The sequence below is a fragment of the Styela clava genome, chromosome 15, assembly GCF_964204865.1.
Source record: "Styela clava chromosome 15, kaStyClav1.hap1.2, whole genome shotgun sequence".
Taxonomy (NCBI): domain Eukaryota; kingdom Metazoa; phylum Chordata; class Ascidiacea; order Stolidobranchia; family Styelidae; genus Styela; species Styela clava.
Window position 1 is genome coordinate 7,877,928 of NC_135264.1, and position 19,010 is coordinate 7,896,937.

The window sequence follows — 19,010 nt, forward strand, 5'->3', positions numbered from 1 at the left end:
AAACGGCGACGAAAAGCCTACGACACTCGGTATTCCCAGCCGGTCACCCATGCAAGTACTAACCGAGCCAGACATTGCTTAACTTCCGAGATCGAACGAGATCGGGTGCATTCAACGTGGTATGGTTGTAGGCGATAAAGTAGTAGTCTATTCGGCTATTTGTATTTCGCAGTTGTTGGAAAAAGGAGCAAAATCGAATGAAACGGCGACGAAAAGCCTACGACACTCGGTATTCCCAGCCGGTCACCCATGCAAGTACTAACCGAGCCCGACATTGCTTAACTTCCGAGATCGAACGATAACGGGTGCATTCAACGTGGTATGCTTGTAGGCGATAAAGTAGTAGTCTATTCGGCTATTTGTATTTCGCAGTTGTTGGAAAACAGAGCAAAATCGAATGAAACGGCGACGAAAAGCCTACGACACTCGGTATTCCCAGCCGGTCACCCATGCAAGTACTAACCAAGCCCGTCATTGCTTAACTTCCGAGATCTAACAAGATCGGGAGCATTCAACGTGGTATGGTTGTAGGCGATGAAGTAGTAGTCTATTCGGCTATTTGTATTTCGCAGTTGTTAGAAAACACAGCAAAATCGAATGAAACGACGACGAAAAGCTTACGACACTCGGTATTCCCAGCCTGTCACCCATGCAAGTACTAACCGAACCCGACATTGCTCAACTTCCGAGATCGACGAGATCGGGTGCATTCAACGTGGTATGGTTGTAGGCGATAAAGTAGTAGTCTATTCGGCTATTTGTATTTCGCAGTTGTTGGAAAACAGAGCAAAATCGAATGAAACGGCGACGAAAAGCCTACGACACTCGGTATTCCCAGCCGGTCACCCATGCAAGTACTAACCGAGCCCGACATTGCTTAACTTCCGAGATCGAACGAGATCGGGTGCATTCAACGTGGTATGGTTGTAGGCGATAAAGTAGTAGTCTATTCGGCTATTTGTATTTAGCAGTTGTTGGAAAACAGAGCAAAATCGAATGAAACGGCGACGAAAAGCCTACGACACTCGGGATTCCCAGCCGGTCACCCATGCAAGTACTAACCGAGCCCGACATTGCTTAACTTCCGAGATCGAACGAGATCGGGTGCATTCAACGTGGTATGGTTGTAGGCGATAAAGTAGTAGTCTATTCGGCTATTTGTATTTCGCAGTTGTTGGAAAATAGAGCAAAATCGAATGAAACGGCGACGAAAAGCCTACGACACTCGGTATTCCCAGCCGGTCACCCATGCAAGTACTAACCGAGCCCGACATTGCTTAACTTCCGAGATCGAACGATAACGGGTGCATTCAACGTGGTATGGTTGTAGGCGATAAAGTAGTAGTCTATTCGGCTATTTGTATTTCGCAGTTGTTGGAAAACAGAGCAAAATCGAATGAAACGGCGACGAAAAGCCTACGACACTCGGTATTCCCAGCCGGTCACCCATGCAAGTACTAACCAAGCCCGTCATTGCTTAACTTCCGAGATCGAACAAGATCGGGAGCATTCAACGTGGTATGATTGTAGGCGATGAAGTTGTAGTCTATTCGGCTATTTGTATTTCGCAGTTGTTAGAAAACACAGCAAAATCGAATGAAACGACGACGAAAAGCTTACGACACTCGGTATTCCCAGCCTGTCACCCATGCAAGTACTAACCGAACCCGACATTGCTCAACTTCCGAGATCGACGAGATCGGGTGCATTCAACGTGGTATGGTTGTAGGCGATAAAGTAGTAGTCTATTCGGCTATTTGTATTTCGCAGTTGTTGGAAAACAGAGCAAAATCGAATGAAACGGCGACGAAAAGCCTACGACACTCGGTATTCCCAGCCGGTCACCCATGCAAGTACTAACCGAGCCCGACATTGCTTAACTTCCGAGATCGAACGAGATCGGGTGCATTCAACGTGGTATGGTTGTAGGCGATAAAGTAGTAGTCTATTCGGCTATTTGTATTTAGCAGTTGTTGGAAAACAGAGCAAAATCGCATGAAACGGCGACGAAAAGCCTACGACACTCGGTATTCCCAGCCGGTCACCCATGCAAGTACTAACCGAGCCAGACATTGCTTGACTTCCGAGATCGAACGAGATCGGGTGCATTCAACGTGGTATGGTTGTAGGCGATAAAGTAGTAGTCTATTCGGCTATTTGTATTTCGCAGTTGTTGGAAAATAGAGCAAAATCGAATGAAACGGCGACGAAAAGCCTACGACACTCGGTATTCCCAGCCGGTCACCCATGCAAGTACTAACCGAGCCCGACATTGCTTAACTTCCGAGATCGAACGATAACGGGTGCATTCAACGTGGTATGCTTGTAGGCGATAAAGTAGTAGTCTATTCGGCTATTTGTATTTCGCAGTTGTTGGAAAACAGAGCAAAATCGAATGAAACGGCGACGAAAAGCCTACGACACTCGGTATTCCCAGCCGGTCACCCATGCAAGTACTAACCAAGCCCGTCATTGCTTAACTTCCGAGATCGAACAAGATCGGGAGCATTCAACGTGGTATGGTTGTAGGCGATGAAGTAGTAGTCTATTCGGCTATTTGTATTTCGCAGTTGTTAGAAAACACAGCAAAATCGAATGAAACGACGACGAAAAGCTTACGACACTCGGTATTCCCAGCCTGTCACCCATGCAAGTACTAACCGAACCCGACATTGCTCAACTTCCGAGATCGACGAGATCGGGTGCATTCAACGTGGTATGGTTGTAGGCGATAAAGTAGTAGTCTATTCGGCTATTTGTATTTCGCAGTTGTTGGAAAACAGAGCAAAATCGAATGAAACGGCGACGAAAAGCCTACGACACTCGGTATTCCCAGCCGGTCACCCATGCAAGTACTAACCGAGCCCGACATTGCTTAACTTCCGAGATCGAACGAGATCGGGTGCATTCAACGTGGTATGGTTGTAGGCGATAAAGTAGTAGTCTATTCGGCTATTTGTATTTAGCAGTTGTTGGAAAACAGAGCAAAATCGAATGAAACGGCGACGAAAAGCCTACGACACTCGGTATTCCCAGCCGGTCACCCATGCAAGTACTAACCGAGCCAGACATTGCTTAACTTCCGAGATCGAACGAGATCGGGTGCATTCAACGTGGTATGGTTGTAGGCGATAAAGTAGTAGTCTATTCGGCTATTTGTATTTCGCAGTTGTTGGAAAATAGAGCAAAATCGAATGAAACGGCGACGAAAAGCCTACGACACTCGGTATTCCCAGCCGGTCACCCATGCAAGTACTAACCGAGCCCGACATTGCTTAACTTCCGAGATCGAACGATAACGGATGCATTCAACGTGGTATGGTTGTAGGCGATAAAGTAGTAGTCTATTCGGCTATTTGTATTTCGCAGTTGTTGGAAAACAGAGCAAAATCGAATGAAACGGCGACGAAAAGCCTACGACACTCGGTATTCCCAGCCGGTCACCCATGCAAGTACTAACCAAGCCCGTCATTGCTTAACTTCCGAGATCGAACAAGATCGGGAGCATTCAACGTGGTATGGTTGTAGGCGATGAAGTAGTAGTCTATTCGGCTATTTGTATTTCGCAGTTGTTATAAAACACAGCAAAATCGAATGAAACGACGACGAAAAGCTTACGACACTCGGTATTCCCAGCCTGTCACCCATGCAAGTACTAACCGAACCCGACATTGCTCAACTTCCGAGATCGACGAGATCGGGTGCATTCAACGTGGTATGGTTGTAGGCGATAAAGTAGTAGTCTATTCGGCTATTTGTATTTCGCAGTTGTTGGAAAACAGAGCAAAATCGAATGAAACGGCGACGAAAAGCCTACGACACTCGGTATTCCCAGCCGGTCACCCATGCAAGTACTAACCGAGCCCGACATTGCTTAACTTCCGAGATCGAACGAGATCGGGTGCATTCAACGTGGTATGGTTGTAGGCGATAAAGTAGTAGTCTATTCGGCTATTTGTATTTAGCAGTTGTTGGAAAACAGAGCAAAATCGAATGAAACGGCAACGAAAAGCCTACGACACTCGGTATTCCCAGCCGGTCACCCATGCAAGTACTAACCGAGCCAGACATTGCTTAACTTCCGAGATCGAACGAGATCGGGTGCATTCAACGTGGTATGGTTGTAGGCGATAAAGTAGTAGTCTATTCGGCTATTTGTATTTCGCAGTTGTTGGAAAACAGAGCAAAATCGAATGAAACAGCGACGAAAAGCCTACGACACTAGGTATTCCCAGCCGGTCACCCATGCAAGTACTAACCGAGCCCGACATTGCTTAACTTCCGACATCGAACGATAACGGGTGCATTCAACGTGGTATGGTTGTAGGCGATAAAGTAGTAGTCTATTCGGCTATTTGTATTTCGCAGTTGTTGGAAAACAGAGCAAAATCGAATGAAACGGCGACGAAAAGCCTACGACACTCGGTATTCCCAGCCGGTCACCCATGCAAGTACTAACCGAGCCCGACATTGCTTAACTTCCGAGATCGAACGAGATCGGGTGCATTCAACGTGGTATGGTTGTAGGCGATAAAGTAGTAGTCTATTCGGCTATTTGTATTTAGCAGTTGTTGGAAAACAGAGCAAAATCGAATGAAACGGCGACGAAAAGCCTACGACACTCGGTATTCCCAGCCGGTCACCCATGCAAGTACTAACCGAGCCAGACATTGCTTAACTTCCGAGATCGAACGAGATCGGGTGCATTCAACGTGGTATGGTTGTAGGCGATAAAGTAGTAGTCTATTCGGCTATTTGTATTTCGCAGTTGTTGGAAAATAGAGCGAAATCGAATGAAACGGCGACGAAAAGCCTACGACACTCGGTATTCCCAGCCGGTCACCCATGCAAGTACTAACCGAGCCCGACATTGCTTAACTTCCGAGATCGAACGAGATCGGGTGCATTCAACGTGGTATAATTGTAGGCGATAAAGTAGTCGTCTATTCGGCTATTTGTATTTCGCAGTTGTTGGAAAACAGAGCAAAATCGAATGAAACGCGACAAAAAGCCTACGACACTCGGTATTCCCAGCCGGTCCCCCATGCAAGTACTAACCGAGCCCTACATTGCTTAACTTCCGAGATCGAACGAGATCGGGTGCATTCAACGTGGTATGGTTGTAGGCGATGAAGTAGTAGTCTATTCGGCTATTTGTATTTCGCAGTTGTTGGAAAACAGAGCAAAAATCGAATGAAACGGCGACGAAAAGCCTACGACACTCGGTATTCCCAGCCGGTCACCCATGCAAGTACTAACCGAGCCCGACATTGCTTAACTTCCGAGATCGAACGAGAACGGGTGCATTCAACGTGGTATTGTTGTAGGCGATAAAGTAGTAGTCTATTCGGCTATTCGTATTTCGCAGTTGTTGGAAAACAGAGCAAAATCGAATGAAACGGCGACAAAAAGCCTACGACACTCGGTATTCTCAGCCGGTCACCCATGCAAGTACTAACCGAGCCCGACATTGCTTAACTTCCGAGATCGAACGAGATCGGGTGCATTCAACGTGGTATGGTTGTAGGCGATAAAGTAGTAGTCTATTCGGCTATTTGTATTTCGCAGTTGTTGGAAAACAGAGCAAAATCGAATGAAACGGCGACGAAAAGCCTACGACACTCGGTATTCCCAGCCGGTCACCCATGCAAGTACTAACCGAGCCCGACATTGCTTAACTTCCGAGATCGAACGATAACGAGTGCATTCAACGTGGTATGGTTGTAGGCGATAAAGTAGTAGTCTATTCGGCTATTTTTATTTCACAGTTGTTGGAAAACAGAGCAAAATCGAATGAAACGGCGACAAAAAGCCTACGACACTCGGTATTTCCAGCCGGTCACCCATGCAAGTACTAACCGAGCCCGACATTGCTTAACTTCCGAGATCGAACGAGATCGGGTGCATTCAACGTGGTATGGTTGTAGGCGATAAAGAATTAGTCTATTCGGCTATTTGTATTTCGCAGTTGTTGGAAAACAGAGCAAAATCGAATGAAACGGCGACAAAAAGCCTACGACACTCGGTATTCCCAGCCGGTCACCCATGCAAGTACTAACCGAGCCCGACATTGCTTAACTTCCGAGATCGAACGAGAACGGGTGCATTCAACGTGGTATTGTTGTAGGCGATAAAGTAGTAGTCTATTCGGCTATTTGTATTTCGCAGTTGTTGGAAAACAAAGCAAAATCGAATGAAACGGCGACAAAAAGCCTACGACACTCGGTATTACCAGCCGGTCACCCATGCAAGTACTAACCGAGCCCGACATTGCTTAACTTCCGAGATCGAACGAGATCGGGTGCATTCAACGTGGTATGGTTGTAGGCGATAAAGTAGTAGTCTATTCGGCTATTTGTATTTCGCAGTTGTTGGAAAACAGAGCGAAATCGAATGAAACGGCGACGAAAAGCCTACGACACTCGGTATTCCCAGCCGGTCACCCATGCAAGTACTAACCGAGCCCGACATTGCTTAACTTCCGAGATCGAACGAGATCGGGTGCATTCAACGTGGTATGGTTGTAGTCGATAAAGTAGTAGTCTGTTCTGCTATTTGTATTTTGCAGTTGTTAGAAAACAGAGAAAAAACGAATGGAACGGCGACGAAAAAAAAGCCTACGACACTCGGTATTACCAGCCGGTCACCCATGCAAGTACTAACCGAGCCCGACATTGCTTAACTTCCGAGATCGAACGAGATCGGGTGCATTCAACGTGGTATGGTTGTAGGCGATAAAGTAGTAGTCTATTCGGCTATTTGTATTTCGCAGTTGTTGGAAAACAGAGCAAAATCGAATGAAACGGCGACGAAAAGCCTACGACACTCGGTATTCCCAGCCGGTCACCCATGCAAGTACTAACCGAGACCGACATTGCTTAACTTCCGAGATCGAACGAGATCGGGTGCATTCAACGTGGTATGGTTGTAGTCGATAAAGTAGTAGTCTGTTCTGCTATTTGTATTTTGCAGTTGTTAGAAAACAGAGCAAAAACGAATGGAACGGCGACGAAAAAAAAGCCTACGACACTCGGTAGTCCCAGCGGTCACCCATGCAAGTACTAACCGAGCCCGACATTGCATAACTTCCGGGATCGAACGATATCGGGTGCATTCAACGTGGTATGGTTGTAGGCAATAAAGTAGTAGTCTATTCGGCTATTTGTATTTCGCAGTTGTTGGAAAACAGAGCAAAATCGAATGAAACGGCGACGAAAAAAAAGCCTACGACACTCGGTATTCCCAGCCGGTCACCCATGCAAGTACTAACCGAGCCCGACATTGCTTAACTTCCGAGATCGAACGAGATCGGGTGCATTCAACGTGGTATGGTTGTAGGCAATAAAGTAGTAGTCTGTTCTGCTATTTGTATTTTGCAGTTGTTGGAAAACAGAGCAAAATCGAATGAAACGGCGAGGAAAAGCCTACGACACTCGGTATTCCCAGTCGGTCACCCATGCAAGTACTAACCGAGCCCGACATTGCTTAACTTCCGAGATCGAACGAGATCGGGTGCATTCACCGTGGTATGGTTGTAGGCGATAAAGTAGTAGTCTATTCGGCTATTTGTATTTCGCAGTTGTTAGAAAACAGAGCAAAATCGAATGAAACGGCGACGAAAAGCCTACGACACTCGGTATTCCCAGCCGGTCACCCATGCAAGTACTAACCAAGACCGACATTGCTTAACTTCCGAGATCGAACAAGATCGGGAGCATTCAACGTGGTATGGTTGTAGGCGATGACGTAGTAGTCTATTCGGCTATTTGTATTTCGCAGTTGTTAGAAAACACAGCAAAATCGAATGAAACGACGACGAAAAGCTTACGACACTCGGGATTCCCAGCCTGTCACCCATGCAAGTACTAACCGAACCCGACATTGCTTAACTTCCGAGATCGGGTGCATTCAACGTGGTATGGTTGTAGGCGATAAAGTAGTAGTCTATTCGGCTATTTGTATTTCGCAGTTGTTGGAAAACAGAGCAAAATCGTATGAAACGGCGACGAAAAGCCTACGACACTCGGTATTCCCAGCCGGTCACCCATGCAAGTACTAACCGAGCTCGACATTGCTTAACTTCCGAGATCAAACGAGATCGGGTGTATTCAACGTGGTATGGTTGTAGGCGATAAAGTAGTAGTCTATTCGGCTATTTGTATTTCGCAGTTGTTGGAAAACAGAGAAAAATCGAATGAAACGGCGACGAAAAGCCTACGACACTCGGTATTCCCAGCCGGTCACCCATGCAAGTACTAACCGAGCCCGACATTGCTTAACTTCCGAGATCGAACGAGATCGGGTGCATTCAACGTGGTATGGTTGTAGGCGATAAAGTAGTAGTCTATTCGGCTATTTGTATTTTGCAGTTGTTGGAAAACAGAGCAAAATCAAATGAAACGGCGACGAAAAGCCTACGACACTCGGTATTCCCAGCCGGTCACCCATGCAAGTACTAACCGAGCCCGACATTGCTTAACTTCCGAGATCAAACGAGATCGGGTGCAGTCAACGTGGTATGGTTGTAGGCGATAAAGTAGTAGTCTATTTGGCTATTTGTATTTCGCAGTTGTTGGAAAACAGAGCAAAATCGAATGAAGCGGCGACGAAAAGCCTACGACACTCGGTATTCCCAGCCGGTCACCCATGCAAGTACTAACCGAGCCCGACATTGCTTAACTTCCGAGATCGAACGAGATCGGGTGCATTCAACGTGGTATGGTTGTAGTCGATAAAGTAGTAGTCTGTTCTGCTATTTGTATTTTGCAGTTGTTAGAAAACAGAGAAAAACGAATGGAACGGCGACGAAAAAAAAGCCTACGACACTCGGTATTCCCAGCCGGTCACCCATGCAAGTACTAACCGAGCCCGACATTGCTTAACTTCCGAGATCGAACGAGATCGGGTGCATTCAACGTGGTATGGTTGTAGGCAATAAAGTAGTAGTCTATTCGGCTATTTGTATTTCGCAGTTGTTAGAAAACAGAGCAAAATCGAATGAAACGGCGACGAAAAGCCTACGATACTCGGTATTCCCAGCCGGTCACCCATGCAAGTACTAACCTAGCCCGACATTGCTTAACTTCCGAGATCGAACGAGATCGGGTGCATTCACCGTGGTATGGTTGTAGGCGATAAAGTAGTAGTCTATTCGGCTATTTGTATTTCGCAGCTGTTAGAAAACAGAGCAAAATCGAATGAAACGGCGACGAAAAGCCTACGACACTCGGTATTCCCAGCCGGTCACCCATGCAAATACTAACCAAGCCCGACATTGCTTAACTTCCGATGTCGAACAAGATCGGGTGCATTCAACGTGGTATGGTTGTAGGCGATAAAGTAGTAGTCTATTCGGCTATTTGTATTTCGCAGTTGTTAGAAAACAGAGCAAAATCGAATGAAACGGCGACGAAAAGCCTACGACACTCGGTATTCCCAGCCGGTCACCCATGCAAGTACTAACCGAGCCCGACATTGCCTAACTTCCGAGATCGAACGATAACGGGTGCATTCAACGTGGTATGGTTGTAGGCGATAAAGTAGTAGTCTATTCTGCTATTTGTATTTCGCAGTTGTTGGAAAACAGAGCAAAATCGAATGAAACGGCGACGAAAAGCCTACGACACTCGGTATTCCCAGCCGGTCACCCATGCAAGTACTAACCGAGCCCGACATTGCTTAACTTCCGAGATCGAACGAGATCGGGTGCATTCAACGTGGTATGGTTGTAGGCGATAAAGTAGTAGTCTATTCGGCTATTTGTATTTCGCAGTTGTTGGAAAACAGAGCAAAATCGAATGAAACGGCGACGAAAAGCCTACGACACTCGGTATTCCCAGCCGGTCACCCATGCAAGTACTAACCGAGCCCGACATTGCTTAACTTCCGAGATCAAACGAGATCGGGTGCATTCAACGTGGTATGGTTGTAGGCGATAAAGTAGTAGTCTATTCGGCTATTTGTATTTCGCAGTTGTTGGAAAACAGAGCAAAATCGAATGAAACGGCGACGAAAAGCCTACGACACTCGGTATTCCCAGCCGGTCACCCATGCAAGTACTAACCGAGCCCGACATTGCTTAACTTCCGAGATCGAACGAGATCGGGTGCATTCAACGTGGTATGGTTGTAGTCGATAAAGTAGTAGTCTGTTCTGCTATTTGTATTTTGCAGTTGTTAGAAAACAGAGAAAAAACGAATGGAACGGCGACGAAAAAAAAGCCTCCGACACTCGGTATTCCCAGCCGGTCACCCATACAAGTACTAACCGAGCCCGACATTGCTTAACTTCCGGGATCGAACGAGATCGGGTGCATTCAACGTGGTATGGTTGTAGGCAATAAAGTAGTAGTCTATTCGGCTATTTGTATTTCGCAGTTGTTGGAAAACAGAGCAAAATCGAATGAAACGGCGACGAAAAAAAAGCCTACGACACTCGGTATTCCCAGCCGGTCACCCATGCAAGTACTAACCGAGCCCGACATTGCTTAACTTCCGAGATCGAACGAGATCGGGTGCATTCAACCTGGTATGGTTGTAGGCGATGAAGTAGTAGTCTATTCGGCTATTTGTATTTCGCAGTTGTTAGAAAACACAGCAAAATCGAATGAAACGGCGACGAAAAGCCTACGACACTCGGTATTCCCAGCCGGTCACCCATGCAAGTACTAACCGAGCCCGACATTGCTTAACTTCCGAGATCGAACGAGATCGGGTGCATTCAACGTGGTATGGTTGTAGGCGATAAAGTAGTAGTCTATTCGGCTATTTGTATTTCGCAGTTGTTGGAAAACAGAGCAAAATCGAATGAAACGGCGACGAAAAGCCTACGACACTCGGTATTCCCAGCCGGTCACCCATGCAAGTACTAACCGAGCCCGACATTGCTTAACTTCCGAGATCAAACGAGATCGGGTGCATTCAACGTGGTATGGTTGTAGGCGATAAAGTAGTAGTCTATTCGGCTATTTGTATTTCGCAGTTGTTGGAAAACAGAGCAAAATCGAATGAAACGGCGACGAAAAGCCTACGACACTCGGTATTCCCAGCCAGTCACCCATGCAAGTACTAACCGAGCCCGACATTGCTTAACTTCCGAGATCGAACGAGATCGGGTGCATTCAACGTGGTATGGTTGTAGTCGATAAAGTAGTAGTCTGTTCTGCTATTTGTATTTTGCAGTTGTTAGAAAACAGAGAAAAAACGAATGGAACGGCGACGAAAAAAAAGCCTCCGACACTCGGTATTCCCAGCCGGTCACCCATACAAGTACTAACCGAGCCCGACATTGCTTAACTTCCGGGATCGAACGAGATCGGGTGCATTCAACGTGGTATGGTTGTAGGCAATAAAGTAGTAGTCTATTCGGCTATTTGTATTTCGCAGTTGTTGGAAAACAGAGCAAAATCGAATGAAACGGCGACGAAAAAAAAGCCTACGACACTCGGTATTCCCAGCCGGTCACCCATGCAAGTACTAACCGAGCCCGACATTGCTTAACTTCCGAGATCGAACGAGATCGGGTGCATTCAACCTGGTATGGTTGTAGGCGATGAAGTAGTAGTCTATTCGGCTATTTGTACTTCGCAGTTGTTAGAAAACACAGCAAAATCGAATGAAACGGCGACGAAAAGCCTACGACACTCGGTATTCCCAGCCGTCACCCATGCAAGTACTAACCAAGCCCGACATTGCTTAACTTCCGAGATCGAACAAGATCGGGAGCATTCAACGTGGTATGGTTGTAGGCGATGAAGTAGTAGTCTATTCGGCTATTTGTATTTCGCAGTTGTTGGAAAACAGAGCAAAATCGAATGAAACGGCGACGAAAAGCCTACGACACTCGGTATTCCCAGCCGGTCACCCATGCAAGTACTAACCGAGCCCGACATTGCCTAACTTCCGAGATCGAACGATAACGGGTGCATTCAACGTGGTATGGTTGTAGGCGATAAAGTAGTAGTGTATTCGGCTATTTGTATTTCGCAGTTGTTGGAAAACAGAGCAAAATCGAATGAAACGGCGACAAAAAGCCTACGACACTCGGTATTCCCAGCCGGTCACCCATGCAAGTACTTACCGAGCCCGACATTGCTTAACTTCCGAGATCGAACGAGATCGGGTGCATTCAACGTGGTATGGTTGTAGGCGATAAAGTAGTAGTCTATTCTGCTATTTGTATTTCGCAGTTGTTGGAAAACAGAGCAAAATCGAATGAAACGGCGACGAAAAGCCTACGACACTCGGTATTCCCAGCCGGTCACCCATGCAAGTACTAACCGAGCCCGACATTGCTTAACTTCCGAGATCGAACGAGATCAGGTGCATTCAACGTGGTATGGTTGTAGGCGATAAAGTAGTAGTCTATTCGGCTATTTGTATTTCGCAGTTGTTGGAAAACAGAGCAAAATCGAATGAAACGGCAACGAAAAGCCTACGACACTCGGTATTCCCAGCCGGTCACCCATGCAAGTACTAACCGAGCCCGACATTGCTTAACTTCCGAGATCAAACGAGATCGGGTGCATTCAACGTGGTATGGTTGTAGGCGATAAAGTAGTAGTCTATTCGGCTATTTGTATTTCGCAGTTGTTGGAAAACAGAGCAAAATCGAATGAAACGGCGACGAAAAGCCTACGACACTCGGTATTCCCAGCCGGTCACCCATGCAAGTACTAACCGAGCCCGACATTGCTTAACTTCCGAGATCGAACGAGATCGGGTGCATTCAACGTGGTATGGTTGTAGTCGATAAAGTAGTAGTCTGTTCTGCTATTTGTATTTTGCAGTTGTTAGAAAACAGAGAAAAAACGAATGGAACGGCGACGAAAAAAAAGCCTCCGACACTCGGTATTCCCAGCCGGTCACCCATACAAGTACTAACCGAGCCCGACATTGCTTAACTTCCGGGATCGAACGAGATCGGGTGCATTCAACGTGGTATGGTTGTAGGCAATAAAGTAGTAGTCTATTCGGCTATTTGTATTTCGCAGTTGTTGGAAAACAGAGCAAAATCGAATGAAACGGCGACGAAAAAAAAGCCTACGACACTCGGTATTCCCAGCCGGTCACCCATGCAAGTACTAACCGAGCCCGACATTGCTTAACTTCCGAGATCGAACGAGATCGGGTGCATTCAACCTGGTATGGTTGTAGGCGATGAAGTAGTAGTCTATTCGGCTATTTGTATTTCGCAGTTGTTAGAAAACACAGCAAAATCGAATGAAACGGCGACGAAAAGCCTACGACACTCGGTATTCCCAGCCGGTCACCCATGCAAGTACTAACCAAGCCCGACATTGCTTAACTTCCGAGATCGAACAAGATCGGGAGCATTCAACGTGGTATGGTTGTAGGCGATGAAGTAGTAGTCTATTCGGCTATTTGTATTTCGCAGTTGTTAGAAAACACAGCAAAATCGAATGAAACGACGACGAAAAGCTTACGACACTCGGTATTCCCAGCCGGTCACCTATCCATGCAAGTACTAACCGAGCTCGACATTGCTTAACTTCCGAGATCGAACGAGATCGGGTGCATTCAACGTGGTATGGTTGTTTGTCATAAAGTAGTAGTCTATTCGGCTATTTGTATTTTGCAGTTGTTGGAAAACAGAGCAAAATCGAATGAAACGGCGACGAAAAGCCTACGACACTCGGTATTCCCAGCCGGTCACCCATGCAAGTACTAACCGAGCCCGACATTGCTTAACTTCCGAGATCGAACGAGATCGGGTGCATTCAACGTGGTATGGTTGTAGGCGATAAAGTAGTAGTCTATTCGGCTATTTGTATTTCGCAGTTGTTGGAAAACAGAGCAAAATCGAATGAAGCGGCGACGAAAAGCCAACGACACTCGGTATTCCCAGCCGGTCACCCACGCAAGTACTAACCGAGCCCGACATTGCTTAACTTCCGAGATCGAACGAGATCGGGTGCATTCAACGTGGTATGGTTGTAGTCGATAAAGTAGTAGTCTGTTCTGCTATTTGTATTTTGCAGTTGTTAGAAAACAGAGAAAAAACTAATGGAAAGGCGACGAAAGAAAAGCCTACGACACTCGGTATTCCCAGCCGGTCACCCATGCAAGTACTAACCGAGCCCGACATTGCTTAACTTTCGAGATCGAACGAGATCGGGTGCATTCAACGTGGTATGGTTGTAGTCGATAAAGTAGTAGTCTGTTCTGCTATTTGTATTTTGCAGTTGTTAGAAAACAGAGAAAAAAGGAATGGAACGGCGACGAAAAAAAAGCCTACGACACTCGGTATTCCCAGCCGGTCACCCATGCAAGTACTAACCGAGCCCGACATTGCTCAACTTCCGAGATCGAACGAGATCGGGTGCATTCAACGTGGTATGGTTGTAGGCAATAAAGTAGTAGTCTATTCGGCTATTTGTATTTCGCAGTTGTTAGAAAACAGAGCAAAATCGAATGAAACGGCGACGAAAAGCCTACGACACTCGGTATTCCCAGCCGGTCACCCATGCAAGTACTAACCTAGCCCGACATTGCTTAACTTCCGAGATCGAACGAGATCGGGTGCATTCACCGTGGTATGGTTGTAGGCGATAAAGTGGTAGTCTATTCGGCTATTTGTATTTCGCAGCTGTTAAAAAACAGAGCAAAATCGAATGAAACGACGACGAAAAGCCTACGACACTCGGTATTCCCAGCCGGTCACCCATGCAAGTACTAACCAAGCCCGACATTGCTTAACTTCCGAGATCGAACAAGATCGGGTGCATTCAACGTGGTATGGTTGTAGGCGATAAAGTAGTAGTCTATTCGGCTATTTGTATTTCGCAGTTGTTAGAAAACACAGCAAAATCGAATGAAACGACGACGAAAAGCTTACGACACTCGGTATTCCCAGCCGGTCACCCATGCAAGTACTAACCGAACCCGACATTGCTTAACTTCCGAGATCGACGAGATCGGGTGCATTCAAAGTGGTATGGTTGTAGGCGATAAAGTAGTAGTCTATTCGGCTATTTGTATTTCGCAATTGTTAGAAAACAGAGCAAAATCGAATGAAACGGCGACGAAAAGCCTACGACACTCGGTATTCCCAGCCGGTCACCCAAGCAAGTACTAACCGAGCCCGACATTGCTTAACTTCCGAGTTCGAACGAGATCGGGTGCATTCAACGTGGTATGGTTGTAGGCGATAAAGTAGTAGTCTATTCGGCTATTTGTATTTCGCAGTTGTTGGAAAACAGAGCAAAATCGAATTAAACGGCGACGAAAAGCCTACGACACTCGGTATTCCCAGCCGGTCACCCATGCAAGTACTAACCGAGCCCGACATTGCTTAACTTCCGAGATCGAACGAGATCGGGTGCATTCAACGTGGTATGGTTGTAGGCGATAAAGTAGTAGTCTATTCGGCTATTTGTATTTCGCAGTTGTTGGAAAACAGAGCAAAAACGAATGGAACGGCGACGAAAAAAAAGCCTACGACACTCGGTATTCCCAGCCGGTCACCCATGCAAGTACTAACCGAGCCCGACATTGCTTAACTTCCGAGATCGAACGATAACGGGTGCATTCAACGTGGTATGATTGTAGGCGATAAAGTAGTAGTCTATTCGGCTATTTGTATATCGCAGTTGTTGGAAAACAGAGCAAAATCGAATGAAACGGCGACAAAAAGCCTACGACACTCGGTATTCCCAGCCGGTCACCCATGCAAGTACTAACCGAGCCCGACATTGCTTAACTTCCGAGATAGAACGAGATCGGGTGCATTCAACGTGGTATGGTTGTAGGCGATAAAGCAGTAGTCTATTCGGCTATTTGTATTTCGCAGTTGTTGGAAAACAGAGCAAAATCGAATGAAACGGCGACGAAAAGCCTACGACACTCGGTATTCCAAGCCGGTCACCCATGTAAGTACTAACCGAGCCCGACATTGCTTAACTTCCGAGATCGAACGAGATCGGGTGCATTCAACGTGGTATGGTTGTAGGCGATAAAGTAGTAGTCTATTCGGCTATTTGTATTTCGCAGTTGTTGGAAAACAGAGCAAAATCGAATGAAACGGCGACGAAAAGCCTACGACACTCGGTAATCCCAGCCGGTCACCCAAGCAAGTACTAACCGAGCCCGACATTGCTTAACTTCCGAGATCGAACGATAACGGGTGCATTCAACGTGGTATGGTTGTTTGTCATAAAGTAGTAGTCTATTCGGCTATTTGTATTTTGCAGTTGTTGGAAAACAGAGCAAAATCGAATGAAACGGCGACGAAAAGCCTACGACACTCGGTATTCCCAGCCGGTCACCCATGCAAGTACTAACCGAGCCCGACATTGCTTAACTTCCGAGATCGAACGAGATCGGGTGCATTCAACGTGGTATGGTTGTAGGCGATAAAGTAGTAGTCTATTCGGCTATTTGTATTTCGCAGTTGTTGGAAAACAGAGCAAAATCGAATGAAGCGGCGACGAAAAGCCAACGACACTCGGTATTCCCAGCCGGTCACCCATGCAAGTACTAACCGAGCCCGACATTGCTTAACTTCCGAGATCGAACGAGATCGGGTGCATTCAACGTGGTATGGTTGTAGTCGATAAAGTAGTAGTCTGTTCTGCTATTTGTATTTTGCAGTTGTTAGAAAACAGAGAAAAAACTAATGGAAAGGCGACGAAAGAAAAGCCTACGACACTCGGTATTCCCAGCCGGTCACCCATGCAAGTACTAACCGAGCCCGACATTGCTTAACTTTCGAGATCGAACGAGATCGGGTGCATTCAACGTGGTATGGTTGTAGTCGATAAAGTAGTAGTCTGTTCTGCTATTTGTATTTTGCAGTTGTTAGAAAACAGAGAAAAAAGGAATGGAACGGCGACGAAAAAAAAGCCTACGACACTCGGTATTCCCAGCCGGTCACCCATGCAAGTACTAACCGAGCCCGACATTGCTCAACTTCCGAGATCGAACGAGATCGGGTGCATTCAACGTGGTATGGTTGTAGGCAATAAAGTAGTAGTCTATTCGGCTATTTGTATTTCGCAGTTGTTAGAAAACAGAGCAAAATCGAATGAAACGGCGACGAAAAGCCTACGACACTCGGTATTCCCAGCCGGTCACCCATGCAAGTACTAACCTAGCCCGACATTGCTTAACTTCCGAGATCGAACGAGATCGGGTGCATTCACCGTGGTATGGTTGTAGGCGATAAAGTGGTAGTCTATTCGGCTATTTGTATTTCGCAGCTGTTAGAAAACAGAGCAAAATCGAATGAAACGACGACGAAAAGCCTACGACACTCGGTATTCCCAGCCGGTCACCCATGCAAGTACTAACCAAGCCCGACATTGCTTAACTTCCGAGATCGAACAAGATCGGGTGCATTCAACGTGGTATGGTTGTAGGCGATAAAGTAGTAGTCTATTCGGCTATTTGTATTTCGCAGTTGTTAGAAAACACAGCAAAATCGAATGAAACGACGACGAAAAGCTTACGACACTCGGTATTCCCAGCCGGTCACCCATGCAAGTACTAACCGAACCCGACATTGCTTAACTTCCGAGATCGACGAGATCGGGTGCATTCAAAGTGGTATGGTTGTAGGCGATAAAGTAGTAGTCTATTCGGCTATTTGTATTTCGCAATTGTTAGAAAACAGAGCAAAATCGAATGAAACGGCGACGAAAAGCCTACGACACTCGGTATTCCCAGCCGGTCACCCAAGCAAGTACTAACCGAGCCCGACATTGCTCAACTTCCGAGATCGAACGAGATCGGGTGCATTCAACGTGGTATGGTTGTAGGCGATAAAGTAGTAGTCTATTCGGCTATTTGTATTTCGCAGTTGTTGGAAAACAGAGCAAAATCGAATTAAACGGCGACGAAAAGCCTACGACACTCGGTATTCCCAGCCGGTCACCCATGCAAGTACTAACCGAGCCCGACATTGCTTAACTTCCGAGATCGAACGAGATCGGGTGCATTCAACGTGGTATGGTTGTAGGCGATAAAGTAGTAGTCTATTCGGCTATTTGTATTTCGTAGTTGTTGGAAAACAGAGCAAAAACGAATGGAACGGCGACGAAAAAAAAGCCTACGACACTCGGTATTCCCAGCCGGTCACCCATGCAAGTACTAACCGAGCCCGACATTGCTTAACTTCCGAGATCGAACGATAACGGGTGCATTCAACGTGGTATGCTTGTAGGCGATAAAGTAGTAGTCTATTCGGCTATTTGTATATCGCAGTTGTTGGAAAACAGAGCAAAATCGAATGAAACGGCGACAAAAAGCCTACGACACTCGGTATTCCCAGCCGGTCACCCATGCAAGTACTAACCGAGCCCGACATTGCTTAACTTCCGAGATCGAACGAGATCGGGTGCATTCAACGTGGTATGGTTGTAGGCGATAAAGCAGTAGTCTATTCGGCTATTTGTATTTCGCAGTTGTTGGAAAACAGAGCAAAATCGAATGAAACGGCGACGAAAAGCCTACGACACTCGGTATTCCAAGCCGGTCACCCATGTAAGTACTAACCGAGCCCGACATTGCTTAACTTCCGAGATCGAACGAGATCGGGTGCATTCAACGTGGTATGGTTGTAGGCGATAAAGTAGTAGTCTATTCGGCTATTTGTATTTCGCAGTTGTTGGAAAACAGAGCAAAATCGAATGAAACGGCGACGAAAAGCCTACGACACTCGGTAATCCCAGCCGGTCACCCAAGCAAGTACTAACCGAGCCCGACATTGCTTAACTTCCGAGATCGAACGATAACGGGTGCATTCAACGTGGTATGGTTGTAGGCGATAAAGTAGTAGTCTATTCGGTTATTTGTATTTCGCAGTTGTTGGAAAACAGAGCAAAATCGAATGAAACGGCGACGAAAAGCCTACGACACTCGGTATTCCCAGCCGGTCACCCATGCAAGTACTAACCGAGCCCGACATTGCTTAACTTCCGAGATCGAACGAGATCGGGTGCATTCACCGTGGTATGGTTGTAGGCGATAAAGTAGTAGTCTATTCGGCTATTT

General features: G+C 46.5%; 68 non-coding genes and 27 pseudogenes across 68 annotated transcripts; all 95 read right to left on the minus strand.

Moving 5' to 3' along the window:
* Nucleotides 1–14: 14 nt before the first annotated feature.
* Nucleotides 15–133, minus strand: LOC144416561 (5S ribosomal RNA). The gene has a single exon (XR_013472454.1). It is a non-coding gene; the product is annotated as a 5S ribosomal RNA (ribosomal RNA).
* An 81-nt stretch (nucleotides 134–214) lies between these two features.
* LOC144411939 (5S ribosomal RNA) lies at nucleotides 215–333 on the minus strand (annotated as a pseudogene).
* An 81-nt stretch (nucleotides 334–414) lies between these two features.
* LOC144417127 (5S ribosomal RNA) lies at nucleotides 415–533 on the minus strand. The gene has a single exon (XR_013473020.1). It is a non-coding gene; the product is annotated as a 5S ribosomal RNA (ribosomal RNA).
* An 81-nt stretch (nucleotides 534–614) lies between these two features.
* LOC144412998 (5S ribosomal RNA) lies at nucleotides 615–732 on the minus strand (annotated as a pseudogene).
* An 81-nt stretch (nucleotides 733–813) lies between these two features.
* Nucleotides 814–932, minus strand: LOC144413769 (5S ribosomal RNA). Its single transcript, XR_013469660.1, has one exon. It is a non-coding gene; the product is annotated as a 5S ribosomal RNA (ribosomal RNA).
* Nucleotides 933–1,013: 81 nt separating this feature from the next.
* LOC144414506 (5S ribosomal RNA) lies at nucleotides 1,014–1,132 on the minus strand. The gene has a single exon (XR_013470396.1). It is a non-coding gene; the product is annotated as a 5S ribosomal RNA (ribosomal RNA).
* An 81-nt stretch (nucleotides 1,133–1,213) lies between these two features.
* Nucleotides 1,214–1,332, minus strand: LOC144417897 (5S ribosomal RNA; annotated as a pseudogene).
* Nucleotides 1,333–1,413: 81 nt separating this feature from the next.
* On the minus strand, nucleotides 1,414–1,532 carry LOC144417254 (5S ribosomal RNA). The gene has a single exon (XR_013473147.1). It is a non-coding gene; the product is annotated as a 5S ribosomal RNA (ribosomal RNA).
* An 81-nt stretch (nucleotides 1,533–1,613) lies between these two features.
* On the minus strand, nucleotides 1,614–1,731 carry LOC144412999 (5S ribosomal RNA; annotated as a pseudogene).
* Nucleotides 1,732–1,812: 81 nt separating this feature from the next.
* LOC144413770 (5S ribosomal RNA) lies at nucleotides 1,813–1,931 on the minus strand. Its single transcript, XR_013469661.1, has one exon. It is a non-coding gene; the product is annotated as a 5S ribosomal RNA (ribosomal RNA).
* Nucleotides 1,932–2,012: 81 nt separating this feature from the next.
* Nucleotides 2,013–2,131, minus strand: LOC144417239 (5S ribosomal RNA). Its single transcript, XR_013473132.1, has one exon. It is a non-coding gene; the product is annotated as a 5S ribosomal RNA (ribosomal RNA).
* An 81-nt stretch (nucleotides 2,132–2,212) lies between these two features.
* LOC144411940 (5S ribosomal RNA) lies at nucleotides 2,213–2,331 on the minus strand (annotated as a pseudogene).
* Nucleotides 2,332–2,412: 81 nt separating this feature from the next.
* Nucleotides 2,413–2,531, minus strand: LOC144416980 (5S ribosomal RNA). The gene has a single exon (XR_013472872.1). It is a non-coding gene; the product is annotated as a 5S ribosomal RNA (ribosomal RNA).
* An 81-nt stretch (nucleotides 2,532–2,612) lies between these two features.
* On the minus strand, nucleotides 2,613–2,730 carry LOC144413000 (5S ribosomal RNA; annotated as a pseudogene).
* Nucleotides 2,731–2,811: 81 nt separating this feature from the next.
* Nucleotides 2,812–2,930, minus strand: LOC144413771 (5S ribosomal RNA). The gene has a single exon (XR_013469662.1). It is a non-coding gene; the product is annotated as a 5S ribosomal RNA (ribosomal RNA).
* Nucleotides 2,931–3,011: 81 nt separating this feature from the next.
* LOC144416562 (5S ribosomal RNA) lies at nucleotides 3,012–3,130 on the minus strand. The gene has a single exon (XR_013472455.1). It is a non-coding gene; the product is annotated as a 5S ribosomal RNA (ribosomal RNA).
* Nucleotides 3,131–3,211: 81 nt separating this feature from the next.
* On the minus strand, nucleotides 3,212–3,330 carry LOC144418357 (5S ribosomal RNA; annotated as a pseudogene).
* An 81-nt stretch (nucleotides 3,331–3,411) lies between these two features.
* Nucleotides 3,412–3,530, minus strand: LOC144416981 (5S ribosomal RNA). The gene has a single exon (XR_013472873.1). It is a non-coding gene; the product is annotated as a 5S ribosomal RNA (ribosomal RNA).
* An 81-nt stretch (nucleotides 3,531–3,611) lies between these two features.
* On the minus strand, nucleotides 3,612–3,729 carry LOC144413001 (5S ribosomal RNA; annotated as a pseudogene).
* Nucleotides 3,730–3,810: 81 nt separating this feature from the next.
* Nucleotides 3,811–3,929, minus strand: LOC144413773 (5S ribosomal RNA). Its single transcript, XR_013469664.1, has one exon. It is a non-coding gene; the product is annotated as a 5S ribosomal RNA (ribosomal RNA).
* Nucleotides 3,930–4,010: 81 nt separating this feature from the next.
* On the minus strand, nucleotides 4,011–4,129 carry LOC144416564 (5S ribosomal RNA). Its single transcript, XR_013472457.1, has one exon. It is a non-coding gene; the product is annotated as a 5S ribosomal RNA (ribosomal RNA).
* An 81-nt stretch (nucleotides 4,130–4,210) lies between these two features.
* Nucleotides 4,211–4,329, minus strand: LOC144412013 (5S ribosomal RNA; annotated as a pseudogene).
* Nucleotides 4,330–4,410: 81 nt separating this feature from the next.
* LOC144413774 (5S ribosomal RNA) lies at nucleotides 4,411–4,529 on the minus strand. Its single transcript, XR_013469665.1, has one exon. It is a non-coding gene; the product is annotated as a 5S ribosomal RNA (ribosomal RNA).
* Nucleotides 4,530–4,610: 81 nt separating this feature from the next.
* Nucleotides 4,611–4,729, minus strand: LOC144416565 (5S ribosomal RNA). Its single transcript, XR_013472458.1, has one exon. It is a non-coding gene; the product is annotated as a 5S ribosomal RNA (ribosomal RNA).
* Nucleotides 4,730–4,810: 81 nt separating this feature from the next.
* On the minus strand, nucleotides 4,811–4,929 carry LOC144415099 (5S ribosomal RNA). The gene has a single exon (XR_013470991.1). It is a non-coding gene; the product is annotated as a 5S ribosomal RNA (ribosomal RNA).
* An 80-nt stretch (nucleotides 4,930–5,009) lies between these two features.
* Nucleotides 5,010–5,128, minus strand: LOC144414434 (5S ribosomal RNA). The gene has a single exon (XR_013470324.1). It is a non-coding gene; the product is annotated as a 5S ribosomal RNA (ribosomal RNA).
* An 82-nt stretch (nucleotides 5,129–5,210) lies between these two features.
* On the minus strand, nucleotides 5,211–5,329 carry LOC144417042 (5S ribosomal RNA). The gene has a single exon (XR_013472934.1). It is a non-coding gene; the product is annotated as a 5S ribosomal RNA (ribosomal RNA).
* An 81-nt stretch (nucleotides 5,330–5,410) lies between these two features.
* LOC144414514 (5S ribosomal RNA) lies at nucleotides 5,411–5,529 on the minus strand. Its single transcript, XR_013470404.1, has one exon. It is a non-coding gene; the product is annotated as a 5S ribosomal RNA (ribosomal RNA).
* Nucleotides 5,530–5,610: 81 nt separating this feature from the next.
* LOC144418258 (5S ribosomal RNA) lies at nucleotides 5,611–5,729 on the minus strand (annotated as a pseudogene).
* Nucleotides 5,730–5,810: 81 nt separating this feature from the next.
* LOC144415804 (5S ribosomal RNA) lies at nucleotides 5,811–5,929 on the minus strand. The gene has a single exon (XR_013471698.1). It is a non-coding gene; the product is annotated as a 5S ribosomal RNA (ribosomal RNA).
* Nucleotides 5,930–6,010: 81 nt separating this feature from the next.
* On the minus strand, nucleotides 6,011–6,129 carry LOC144417044 (5S ribosomal RNA). The gene has a single exon (XR_013472936.1). It is a non-coding gene; the product is annotated as a 5S ribosomal RNA (ribosomal RNA).
* An 81-nt stretch (nucleotides 6,130–6,210) lies between these two features.
* Nucleotides 6,211–6,329, minus strand: LOC144416611 (5S ribosomal RNA). The gene has a single exon (XR_013472504.1). It is a non-coding gene; the product is annotated as a 5S ribosomal RNA (ribosomal RNA).
* Nucleotides 6,330–6,410: 81 nt separating this feature from the next.
* On the minus strand, nucleotides 6,411–6,529 carry LOC144415285 (5S ribosomal RNA). The gene has a single exon (XR_013471177.1). It is a non-coding gene; the product is annotated as a 5S ribosomal RNA (ribosomal RNA).
* Nucleotides 6,530–6,614: 85 nt separating this feature from the next.
* LOC144416612 (5S ribosomal RNA) lies at nucleotides 6,615–6,733 on the minus strand. Its single transcript, XR_013472505.1, has one exon. It is a non-coding gene; the product is annotated as a 5S ribosomal RNA (ribosomal RNA).
* Nucleotides 6,734–6,814: 81 nt separating this feature from the next.
* LOC144416975 (5S ribosomal RNA) lies at nucleotides 6,815–6,933 on the minus strand. The gene has a single exon (XR_013472867.1). It is a non-coding gene; the product is annotated as a 5S ribosomal RNA (ribosomal RNA).
* An 85-nt stretch (nucleotides 6,934–7,018) lies between these two features.
* LOC144413069 (5S ribosomal RNA) lies at nucleotides 7,019–7,136 on the minus strand (annotated as a pseudogene).
* An 85-nt stretch (nucleotides 7,137–7,221) lies between these two features.
* On the minus strand, nucleotides 7,222–7,340 carry LOC144413775 (5S ribosomal RNA). Its single transcript, XR_013469666.1, has one exon. It is a non-coding gene; the product is annotated as a 5S ribosomal RNA (ribosomal RNA).
* An 81-nt stretch (nucleotides 7,341–7,421) lies between these two features.
* Nucleotides 7,422–7,540, minus strand: LOC144415493 (5S ribosomal RNA). Its single transcript, XR_013471385.1, has one exon. It is a non-coding gene; the product is annotated as a 5S ribosomal RNA (ribosomal RNA).
* Nucleotides 7,541–7,621: 81 nt separating this feature from the next.
* Nucleotides 7,622–7,740, minus strand: LOC144417497 (5S ribosomal RNA; annotated as a pseudogene).
* Nucleotides 7,741–7,821: 81 nt separating this feature from the next.
* Nucleotides 7,822–7,930, minus strand: LOC144413095 (5S ribosomal RNA; annotated as a pseudogene).
* Nucleotides 7,931–8,011: 81 nt separating this feature from the next.
* On the minus strand, nucleotides 8,012–8,130 carry LOC144416692 (5S ribosomal RNA). Its single transcript, XR_013472585.1, has one exon. It is a non-coding gene; the product is annotated as a 5S ribosomal RNA (ribosomal RNA).
* Nucleotides 8,131–8,211: 81 nt separating this feature from the next.
* On the minus strand, nucleotides 8,212–8,330 carry LOC144413776 (5S ribosomal RNA). Its single transcript, XR_013469667.1, has one exon. It is a non-coding gene; the product is annotated as a 5S ribosomal RNA (ribosomal RNA).
* An 81-nt stretch (nucleotides 8,331–8,411) lies between these two features.
* On the minus strand, nucleotides 8,412–8,530 carry LOC144415069 (5S ribosomal RNA). The gene has a single exon (XR_013470961.1). It is a non-coding gene; the product is annotated as a 5S ribosomal RNA (ribosomal RNA).
* Nucleotides 8,531–8,611: 81 nt separating this feature from the next.
* Nucleotides 8,612–8,730, minus strand: LOC144415286 (5S ribosomal RNA). Its single transcript, XR_013471178.1, has one exon. It is a non-coding gene; the product is annotated as a 5S ribosomal RNA (ribosomal RNA).
* An 84-nt stretch (nucleotides 8,731–8,814) lies between these two features.
* LOC144413777 (5S ribosomal RNA) lies at nucleotides 8,815–8,933 on the minus strand. Its single transcript, XR_013469668.1, has one exon. It is a non-coding gene; the product is annotated as a 5S ribosomal RNA (ribosomal RNA).
* Nucleotides 8,934–9,014: 81 nt separating this feature from the next.
* On the minus strand, nucleotides 9,015–9,133 carry LOC144416261 (5S ribosomal RNA). The gene has a single exon (XR_013472154.1). It is a non-coding gene; the product is annotated as a 5S ribosomal RNA (ribosomal RNA).
* Nucleotides 9,134–9,214: 81 nt separating this feature from the next.
* LOC144418072 (5S ribosomal RNA) lies at nucleotides 9,215–9,333 on the minus strand (annotated as a pseudogene).
* An 81-nt stretch (nucleotides 9,334–9,414) lies between these two features.
* On the minus strand, nucleotides 9,415–9,533 carry LOC144412171 (5S ribosomal RNA; annotated as a pseudogene).
* An 81-nt stretch (nucleotides 9,534–9,614) lies between these two features.
* LOC144413778 (5S ribosomal RNA) lies at nucleotides 9,615–9,733 on the minus strand. The gene has a single exon (XR_013469669.1). It is a non-coding gene; the product is annotated as a 5S ribosomal RNA (ribosomal RNA).
* An 81-nt stretch (nucleotides 9,734–9,814) lies between these two features.
* Nucleotides 9,815–9,933, minus strand: LOC144414478 (5S ribosomal RNA). The gene has a single exon (XR_013470368.1). It is a non-coding gene; the product is annotated as a 5S ribosomal RNA (ribosomal RNA).
* An 81-nt stretch (nucleotides 9,934–10,014) lies between these two features.
* Nucleotides 10,015–10,133, minus strand: LOC144415287 (5S ribosomal RNA). The gene has a single exon (XR_013471179.1). It is a non-coding gene; the product is annotated as a 5S ribosomal RNA (ribosomal RNA).
* An 85-nt stretch (nucleotides 10,134–10,218) lies between these two features.
* LOC144417678 (5S ribosomal RNA) lies at nucleotides 10,219–10,337 on the minus strand (annotated as a pseudogene).
* Nucleotides 10,338–10,422: 85 nt separating this feature from the next.
* On the minus strand, nucleotides 10,423–10,541 carry LOC144416209 (5S ribosomal RNA). The gene has a single exon (XR_013472103.1). It is a non-coding gene; the product is annotated as a 5S ribosomal RNA (ribosomal RNA).
* An 81-nt stretch (nucleotides 10,542–10,622) lies between these two features.
* LOC144413779 (5S ribosomal RNA) lies at nucleotides 10,623–10,741 on the minus strand. The gene has a single exon (XR_013469670.1). It is a non-coding gene; the product is annotated as a 5S ribosomal RNA (ribosomal RNA).
* Nucleotides 10,742–10,822: 81 nt separating this feature from the next.
* On the minus strand, nucleotides 10,823–10,941 carry LOC144414479 (5S ribosomal RNA). The gene has a single exon (XR_013470369.1). It is a non-coding gene; the product is annotated as a 5S ribosomal RNA (ribosomal RNA).
* An 81-nt stretch (nucleotides 10,942–11,022) lies between these two features.
* Nucleotides 11,023–11,141, minus strand: LOC144416788 (5S ribosomal RNA). The gene has a single exon (XR_013472681.1). It is a non-coding gene; the product is annotated as a 5S ribosomal RNA (ribosomal RNA).
* Nucleotides 11,142–11,226: 85 nt separating this feature from the next.
* Nucleotides 11,227–11,345, minus strand: LOC144417679 (5S ribosomal RNA; annotated as a pseudogene).
* Nucleotides 11,346–11,430: 85 nt separating this feature from the next.
* On the minus strand, nucleotides 11,431–11,549 carry LOC144416210 (5S ribosomal RNA). The gene has a single exon (XR_013472104.1). It is a non-coding gene; the product is annotated as a 5S ribosomal RNA (ribosomal RNA).
* An 81-nt stretch (nucleotides 11,550–11,630) lies between these two features.
* Nucleotides 11,631–11,748, minus strand: LOC144418295 (5S ribosomal RNA; annotated as a pseudogene).
* An 81-nt stretch (nucleotides 11,749–11,829) lies between these two features.
* LOC144412172 (5S ribosomal RNA) lies at nucleotides 11,830–11,948 on the minus strand (annotated as a pseudogene).
* Nucleotides 11,949–12,029: 81 nt separating this feature from the next.
* On the minus strand, nucleotides 12,030–12,148 carry LOC144414606 (5S ribosomal RNA). Its single transcript, XR_013470495.1, has one exon. It is a non-coding gene; the product is annotated as a 5S ribosomal RNA (ribosomal RNA).
* An 81-nt stretch (nucleotides 12,149–12,229) lies between these two features.
* On the minus strand, nucleotides 12,230–12,348 carry LOC144415043 (5S ribosomal RNA). The gene has a single exon (XR_013470935.1). It is a non-coding gene; the product is annotated as a 5S ribosomal RNA (ribosomal RNA).
* Nucleotides 12,349–12,429: 81 nt separating this feature from the next.
* LOC144414480 (5S ribosomal RNA) lies at nucleotides 12,430–12,548 on the minus strand. Its single transcript, XR_013470370.1, has one exon. It is a non-coding gene; the product is annotated as a 5S ribosomal RNA (ribosomal RNA).
* Nucleotides 12,549–12,629: 81 nt separating this feature from the next.
* On the minus strand, nucleotides 12,630–12,748 carry LOC144415288 (5S ribosomal RNA). Its single transcript, XR_013471180.1, has one exon. It is a non-coding gene; the product is annotated as a 5S ribosomal RNA (ribosomal RNA).
* Nucleotides 12,749–12,833: 85 nt separating this feature from the next.
* Nucleotides 12,834–12,952, minus strand: LOC144417680 (5S ribosomal RNA; annotated as a pseudogene).
* Nucleotides 12,953–13,037: 85 nt separating this feature from the next.
* LOC144416211 (5S ribosomal RNA) lies at nucleotides 13,038–13,156 on the minus strand. Its single transcript, XR_013472105.1, has one exon. It is a non-coding gene; the product is annotated as a 5S ribosomal RNA (ribosomal RNA).
* An 81-nt stretch (nucleotides 13,157–13,237) lies between these two features.
* On the minus strand, nucleotides 13,238–13,356 carry LOC144416426 (5S ribosomal RNA). The gene has a single exon (XR_013472319.1). It is a non-coding gene; the product is annotated as a 5S ribosomal RNA (ribosomal RNA).
* An 81-nt stretch (nucleotides 13,357–13,437) lies between these two features.
* LOC144413038 (5S ribosomal RNA) lies at nucleotides 13,438–13,560 on the minus strand (annotated as a pseudogene).
* Nucleotides 13,561–13,641: 81 nt separating this feature from the next.
* Nucleotides 13,642–13,760, minus strand: LOC144413780 (5S ribosomal RNA). Its single transcript, XR_013469671.1, has one exon. It is a non-coding gene; the product is annotated as a 5S ribosomal RNA (ribosomal RNA).
* An 81-nt stretch (nucleotides 13,761–13,841) lies between these two features.
* Nucleotides 13,842–13,960, minus strand: LOC144416911 (5S ribosomal RNA). The gene has a single exon (XR_013472804.1). It is a non-coding gene; the product is annotated as a 5S ribosomal RNA (ribosomal RNA).
* Nucleotides 13,961–14,045: 85 nt separating this feature from the next.
* On the minus strand, nucleotides 14,046–14,164 carry LOC144416769 (5S ribosomal RNA). Its single transcript, XR_013472662.1, has one exon. It is a non-coding gene; the product is annotated as a 5S ribosomal RNA (ribosomal RNA).
* An 85-nt stretch (nucleotides 14,165–14,249) lies between these two features.
* LOC144416234 (5S ribosomal RNA) lies at nucleotides 14,250–14,368 on the minus strand. The gene has a single exon (XR_013472128.1). It is a non-coding gene; the product is annotated as a 5S ribosomal RNA (ribosomal RNA).
* An 81-nt stretch (nucleotides 14,369–14,449) lies between these two features.
* On the minus strand, nucleotides 14,450–14,568 carry LOC144414925 (5S ribosomal RNA). The gene has a single exon (XR_013470816.1). It is a non-coding gene; the product is annotated as a 5S ribosomal RNA (ribosomal RNA).
* An 81-nt stretch (nucleotides 14,569–14,649) lies between these two features.
* LOC144415551 (5S ribosomal RNA) lies at nucleotides 14,650–14,768 on the minus strand. Its single transcript, XR_013471443.1, has one exon. It is a non-coding gene; the product is annotated as a 5S ribosomal RNA (ribosomal RNA).
* An 81-nt stretch (nucleotides 14,769–14,849) lies between these two features.
* LOC144418210 (5S ribosomal RNA) lies at nucleotides 14,850–14,967 on the minus strand (annotated as a pseudogene).
* Nucleotides 14,968–15,048: 81 nt separating this feature from the next.
* On the minus strand, nucleotides 15,049–15,167 carry LOC144414414 (5S ribosomal RNA). Its single transcript, XR_013470304.1, has one exon. It is a non-coding gene; the product is annotated as a 5S ribosomal RNA (ribosomal RNA).
* An 81-nt stretch (nucleotides 15,168–15,248) lies between these two features.
* Nucleotides 15,249–15,367, minus strand: LOC144413781 (5S ribosomal RNA). Its single transcript, XR_013469672.1, has one exon. It is a non-coding gene; the product is annotated as a 5S ribosomal RNA (ribosomal RNA).
* An 85-nt stretch (nucleotides 15,368–15,452) lies between these two features.
* On the minus strand, nucleotides 15,453–15,571 carry LOC144418087 (5S ribosomal RNA; annotated as a pseudogene).
* Nucleotides 15,572–15,652: 81 nt separating this feature from the next.
* On the minus strand, nucleotides 15,653–15,771 carry LOC144417107 (5S ribosomal RNA). Its single transcript, XR_013473000.1, has one exon. It is a non-coding gene; the product is annotated as a 5S ribosomal RNA (ribosomal RNA).
* Nucleotides 15,772–15,852: 81 nt separating this feature from the next.
* Nucleotides 15,853–15,971, minus strand: LOC144415847 (5S ribosomal RNA). Its single transcript, XR_013471741.1, has one exon. It is a non-coding gene; the product is annotated as a 5S ribosomal RNA (ribosomal RNA).
* Nucleotides 15,972–16,052: 81 nt separating this feature from the next.
* Nucleotides 16,053–16,171, minus strand: LOC144413076 (5S ribosomal RNA; annotated as a pseudogene).
* An 81-nt stretch (nucleotides 16,172–16,252) lies between these two features.
* On the minus strand, nucleotides 16,253–16,371 carry LOC144413782 (5S ribosomal RNA). The gene has a single exon (XR_013469673.1). It is a non-coding gene; the product is annotated as a 5S ribosomal RNA (ribosomal RNA).
* Nucleotides 16,372–16,452: 81 nt separating this feature from the next.
* LOC144416727 (5S ribosomal RNA) lies at nucleotides 16,453–16,571 on the minus strand. The gene has a single exon (XR_013472620.1). It is a non-coding gene; the product is annotated as a 5S ribosomal RNA (ribosomal RNA).
* Nucleotides 16,572–16,656: 85 nt separating this feature from the next.
* LOC144416770 (5S ribosomal RNA) lies at nucleotides 16,657–16,775 on the minus strand. The gene has a single exon (XR_013472663.1). It is a non-coding gene; the product is annotated as a 5S ribosomal RNA (ribosomal RNA).
* An 85-nt stretch (nucleotides 16,776–16,860) lies between these two features.
* LOC144416235 (5S ribosomal RNA) lies at nucleotides 16,861–16,979 on the minus strand. Its single transcript, XR_013472129.1, has one exon. It is a non-coding gene; the product is annotated as a 5S ribosomal RNA (ribosomal RNA).
* An 81-nt stretch (nucleotides 16,980–17,060) lies between these two features.
* LOC144414927 (5S ribosomal RNA) lies at nucleotides 17,061–17,179 on the minus strand. Its single transcript, XR_013470818.1, has one exon. It is a non-coding gene; the product is annotated as a 5S ribosomal RNA (ribosomal RNA).
* Nucleotides 17,180–17,260: 81 nt separating this feature from the next.
* Nucleotides 17,261–17,379, minus strand: LOC144415552 (5S ribosomal RNA). The gene has a single exon (XR_013471444.1). It is a non-coding gene; the product is annotated as a 5S ribosomal RNA (ribosomal RNA).
* Nucleotides 17,380–17,460: 81 nt separating this feature from the next.
* Nucleotides 17,461–17,578, minus strand: LOC144418211 (5S ribosomal RNA; annotated as a pseudogene).
* Nucleotides 17,579–17,659: 81 nt separating this feature from the next.
* On the minus strand, nucleotides 17,660–17,778 carry LOC144416890 (5S ribosomal RNA). The gene has a single exon (XR_013472783.1). It is a non-coding gene; the product is annotated as a 5S ribosomal RNA (ribosomal RNA).
* An 81-nt stretch (nucleotides 17,779–17,859) lies between these two features.
* Nucleotides 17,860–17,978, minus strand: LOC144413784 (5S ribosomal RNA). The gene has a single exon (XR_013469675.1). It is a non-coding gene; the product is annotated as a 5S ribosomal RNA (ribosomal RNA).
* Nucleotides 17,979–18,063: 85 nt separating this feature from the next.
* LOC144411941 (5S ribosomal RNA) lies at nucleotides 18,064–18,182 on the minus strand (annotated as a pseudogene).
* Nucleotides 18,183–18,263: 81 nt separating this feature from the next.
* LOC144413785 (5S ribosomal RNA) lies at nucleotides 18,264–18,382 on the minus strand. The gene has a single exon (XR_013469676.1). It is a non-coding gene; the product is annotated as a 5S ribosomal RNA (ribosomal RNA).
* An 81-nt stretch (nucleotides 18,383–18,463) lies between these two features.
* Nucleotides 18,464–18,582, minus strand: LOC144415848 (5S ribosomal RNA). The gene has a single exon (XR_013471742.1). It is a non-coding gene; the product is annotated as a 5S ribosomal RNA (ribosomal RNA).
* Nucleotides 18,583–18,663: 81 nt separating this feature from the next.
* LOC144412467 (5S ribosomal RNA) lies at nucleotides 18,664–18,782 on the minus strand (annotated as a pseudogene).
* Nucleotides 18,783–18,863: 81 nt separating this feature from the next.
* Nucleotides 18,864–18,982, minus strand: LOC144415677 (5S ribosomal RNA). The gene has a single exon (XR_013471570.1). It is a non-coding gene; the product is annotated as a 5S ribosomal RNA (ribosomal RNA).
* Nucleotides 18,983–19,010: the final 28 nt, after the last annotated feature.